Source organism: Pinus tabuliformis, chromosome 7, assembly GCF_031772625.1.
Source record: "Pinus tabuliformis cultivar Carrire ecotype Pingquan chromosome 7, CPIR1, whole genome shotgun sequence".
NCBI classification, from domain to species: Eukaryota; Viridiplantae; Streptophyta; class Pinopsida; order Pinales; family Pinaceae; genus Pinus; species Pinus tabuliformis.
The window spans coordinates 1,017,879,409-1,017,884,505 of NC_142293.1; the positions used below are offsets into that span (position 1 = coordinate 1,017,879,409).

At 43.9% G+C, this 5,097-nt stretch overlaps 1 non-coding gene across 1 annotated transcript in view; it reads right to left on the reverse strand.

Moving 5' to 3' along the window:
* LOC149251019 (25S ribosomal RNA) overlaps window positions 1-558 on the reverse strand; it is a 3,410-nt gene extending 2,852 nt beyond the window's left edge. Inside the window, exon 1 of the ribosomal RNA XR_016267754.1 lies at window positions 1-558. This exon is cut by the window's left edge and continues 2,852 nt beyond it. This is a non-coding gene — a ribosomal RNA (25S ribosomal RNA).
* Between the last annotated feature and the right edge of the window lie 4,539 nt (window positions 559-5,097).

Genomic DNA, 5,097 nt, shown 5'->3' on the forward strand with positions numbered 1-5,097 from the left:
TAGCGGCAAACCGACAGGCAGTAATCCGCCCGCGCTTGTGACGATGCAGCAGCCCGTGTTGGTTTGCACCTCAAGTCGAGCGGCGGACCAGCCTGAGTCGTTCCACATCCGACCGAGACGCATCGACAGCCTCCATCTGATTCCCTCCCGGCAATTTCAAGCACTCTTTAACTCTCTTTTCAAAGTCCTTTTCATCTTTCCCTCACGGTACTTGTTCGCTATCGGTCTCTCGCTCGTATTTATCCTTGGACGGAATTTACCACCCAATTAGGGCTGCATTCCCAAACAACCCGACTCGCCGACAACGCCTCGTGATGCGGCAGGGTCCCGGGCCGACGGGGTTGTCACCCTCTCAGGCGCCCCCTTCCAAGGGAATTGGCCCAGGTCCGCCGCTGAGGACTGTCGTGGCGGAAAAAGTCATTTGGGCTGACACAACTGACCTCCCTAGGAGTCTAAACTCGCTAGCGACAAACAAGACAAAATGGAGTGATCTTTCTCTAAATATACCTTTTATAACATGAAAAGTACAAGTGTTTAGGCTTACCTTATTCCAAAACGCTGTTGTTGTAGTTCGTCCTTGCCAATCCGGATGAGCTCTTCCTTCAAGTCAATTCCTGCAACCACAAACAATCAAACAATTACCGAGCACTTGTATTTCATATAATAAAACATACATTCAACATGCAGACCAAGGAACACATGAAATAACTCATTAACACAAGCTATTGAGAAAAATAAACCAGTTTGTATTAATAACGAAACAAAGAAACTCTTACAACCTGGCCTTGGTGTTGTGCAAGTTCCTCCCAGGGTCCATCAAGTGTTTTCCTCTACTTTGACAAAGCTCACCCACTTCCAAGTAGAATCATGTAAAGACAATCTCTCCTCACAAAGGTTCTAATGGAAGACCTAAATCCTGCAGCATTTACCCAAAGAAAATGTATAGCTCCAACCTCCCCTCCTTCTGGCTCAATGCCTTTATTTATAGTGCTGTAAAGAGGTTATTCAGGTCCACTATCAATGGGATCATCCCCCTCTATGGGTGGGATAGCTCCCTTATTGATGGGATAAGTCCCTCTTAATAGAGATACATGAACCAACTGGAGGCGCATCCATTTCATCAAACCGACCTCTAGAATGTTCTAGAAGTAACCACAAGTAACTTTTTCAAGATAAAACTTGCGCATTTTGCCTTTTACAGAAGGACGCACCTGTCCTTTAACATACAGAGCGTCCATGGACGCAGTTTTTGTGAACATGGCCTGCGTCCCCGCAGGTAAGGCTAGAGAGAACCTGCGACCCCAGAGATAAACATAGTTTTTACAAGACTTTCTCTCTTCTTTGAGTTTGAGATGGATAACAGAGGCATAAGACTTGCCTAAGAGGGTAGCATGACTGTTGATTTGAGCCATACTAACTGTAAGTAGTCAAGGTGACATTTTTTAGTGTAACAGATTGCCCCCTAAAGTGCGAAGCCTGGAATAGATCGGTGTTTTGTAATTCTAGGAAGGGTGAAGCGCTTTATCATTTCAAGGATTGACTTGTGGATGACCTGGTTGGAACCTGCAATTTTCAACACAAAATACATGTATAAGATTATATCATCACTGAGGTAGGCATTCCCATACTCAGATTCAAAACTTTAACTAATGGACTAACTATTCTGATACAGGAATGATCTTGCAGTACATCATTTTTATAGACTTTTGTAGACACAGTATGGACGCAGCCATCTGTTTATGATTAGTCTACATAGATAATGAATACAAAACTCCTCGCAGCCTGGATGGTAGAAACTAGATCCAGGGTCTTCACTTCTACTTCCCGAATTGGTACGATTCTAAGCATGTGATTAAATGATTTGATGTCGAACATGTTAGAAACCACTTGATTACCAGTCGATGATGTGAACTGTTAACAAGCGTGAGAGAGACCACCAGTAATGTCAATGGTTCTCAAAGTACCAAGCACAACCCGTGAAATGTGAATAGATGTTTTGATGTCGAACACTTCACGGAATCCTTTGATCGAAAGTCAATGATGTAAACTGTCGTCAAAGGCGAGAAACCTGCCATTGATGCATGCAGACTTCAAGGTACTGTCGATTCCTAAGTCATCTTTCTAGATAATGTGTCGATGTCGATAGAAAGCGACTCGTTGCAGGCAAGCCTGCAACACGAAATCATTGTTCAAGTTGAAGAAATGTTGCTGTAAGGACTGACTCAGGGATGGTCAAATGGATGACAAGTATTTTGCAGATGAAAGTTTTGCTTGCAGACCTCTTGAACACATAACGACACAACAGATGGTTTGGTGACGAATAACTCAAAGTTAATCCCTGAACCCGGTTAAAGATTTTCAAAGTGATTTGGTCAACTGTGAGGTAAAAGATTTCCCAACCCAGGTGAAATGAAAAGTGTCGTGTTCAAGAGTGGTAATAAAGTTTCTTTGAGACAAAAGGTGACAAATAGGTTCATTCTTCTCTCTTTTCCCCCACCATTTCTGGCAAGTACCTCTTTATTTTTAACAAGCTTGAGGAGGATAACATATGCTTGGTTATAAGCTCATCCTTCGGACGAGTCCAACCTAGTTTAAATTCGAACCCTAGGAAGGAGTGGTTCGTTCCTGTTTGTAATTGAACAGGTCCTTTACTGTAAAATTTTAACGAGCCCAGTATAGGAGAAACTCGGCGTTTTTCATTTTTAGAGAGTCTGAAAAACTTAAGGAAACTCCACGTTGAACTTTTTCGTAAATTTGTGTCCCTCAAGCCCGAAAAAGTATAAAATAATACCTGGGGGAACCGCTTGATCTTGCGACCAAGGAGTACTTTCATAATAGTGTCGTTGACCTGAAAAGTAAAAAGCGATCAAGGACACGTCGTTTTATTTCCTTATCGAGTTTGAAACGACAAAAACCCGGCAATCTTTTCCTGATTTTACGGTCAGAAAAGAGCTAAAAGGGGACCGTCTTTTAATTCCGTTTTAACGAGTGTAAAAGAAACACTCGGCGATCTTTTCATGTTTTAGGAGTCAGAAAAGGGCTTAAAAGATGACTCTGATATTTTTATTTGTGAAAATTACAATTTCCCTCGAAATCCCTTTGTCCTGCACAAAAGCGACACATTACTCATACCTGTTTAAAATAGGCAAAAATACATCGAAAAACATCTTTTCATGGTAAAAAATGAACTAATTCATCCAAAAAACCTATAAAAAGACCTTTTACCATGTCATTTTTACCGTTTGACTTTGGAGGTTGAAAAAGGAGCTTTTGACAAGAAACTTCCCGTGGTCGCTGCGGAAAATCTGACCGTCGGAATCGAACGCCGCTTCATCCAGGTATTTTACACATCCTACTCTGCATTTCTATCCGTTTAGAATTAAGTTTTAGGTCTTAGTTTCATTTTTTGGGGGGGTTTTGGGTTTAATGCGCCTCTCGGCGGACGCAGGTGCCCTTCGGGTGACCTGCGTCCCCCGACTTTTTCTCACACGGGAAAATGGTCGGGGGACGCAGCCCGCCTTCAGGCCAGCTGCGTCCGGACGCCCTGTGCTACAAAGCCGGGGTGCGTCCTCCGAGAAGTGCGCATTTCAAAACCCCAACTCCCTCAAAAAACCACCAAAATTCTTCAAATCAATTTCTAATTGTCTTTTTTGATATGCAGGGCATTAATCATGTTAGACTGGAGAGAGAGAGAGCACGTAGAGGAAGATGAAGCTGCAATAAACCACCAACCCTCTCTGGATGCCCTAAGAACATGCGGATTATACAAATATTGGACCATACCGGGCATGAGGGGCCAGGTAAGATTCTTGGAATGGCTGGTTGAGCGATGGAACGTTCAAGATCAATGCTTTTACATAGGAGGGCACCAGCTCGAGATAGAGCCCTCGGATGTATACTTTCTCACTGGCTTGCCAAACAGAGGTGAGCAACTCAATCTTGCGGGGACCAGGCCGGGTGGCCAATCCCTTGATGATCTCCGCGAGGAGTGGTGCAGACCCGGGACTCGCCATAAAAAAGGCGTAGAGATAAAACACATCACTCTGCCGGAACTCAAAGTCATTGCGTTCACGGTCACCAGAATTTGCGGCGCGGCCGCTTTACACATTGCTTCCGGATCCCAAATGCGGATGGCAGTTGACTGTTACCAAGGCACCATCTTCAACTGGTGTGAAGCTGTGTCGGCTCATATGAAGAGCCAACTGACCAAGGCAAAGAACGGACGACTAAAGACTTTTGGATATGGGCCTATAGTCGTGAGCTTTGCCTTGGAGAGAGTTCCAATGCTGATCCCTCAGCAACTCACTGTTGATGATTTGGGTCCTCGGCAGCCAAAGCTGATTCGATGGGTTGCGGTGATGGCCCGGCATCCTGACGAGGGCGCGGCAGTGGTTCGATTCTCAGACAGTTAATTTGACTGGTTAGAGGGCCAGCTTTTTGTGATACAAGACTTTCCATATGCCGGAATGGATTTCAGAGGTGATCCGGACATGGTTCTTCCACAGGGAGAACAATGGGACGACAGAGGTACTTTTATTTTCACAAGTTTTCTAGTTATGTATTTTTTATTTTTCATATATATCGTCTCAAACTAACAGTAAAATTTTCAAAATGCAGATGTTGGTCCACAGCGTCCAGCCAATCTCCGGCCTTATGATAGACGACATCCAGCTGCACCGGCACCGGCCCCACAGGACGCGGCTGCAGACGTACTAGCTGAGTTGGAGCATGATCTAGAGCGTCTCACGGCAGATATACCTGAGACTACTATGGACGACATTCCTATCAGGCTTCAGCGTTTTGTAGTCGCGGTCCCTGGACCGTTTAGGAGATTTTTGCGTAAGGTAGCCCGCGCAGTGGTGTCGTACAGAGAGCACCACCAGTGATTGACTAGTCACTTTTGTAGTCACATGTGACATTTTTGACTTTTTGTACTATCATTTTGCCGATCATAAGGTGTTTTCAACCTATGATCGAAGACGATGTATATATTTTTTGGACACACTTCTATCTATATATATCACTATTACCGGCTTATCTTGTTTAACATGTATGATGAAATGTCTTTAAATTTACTTGCATGATTATTATAAATGT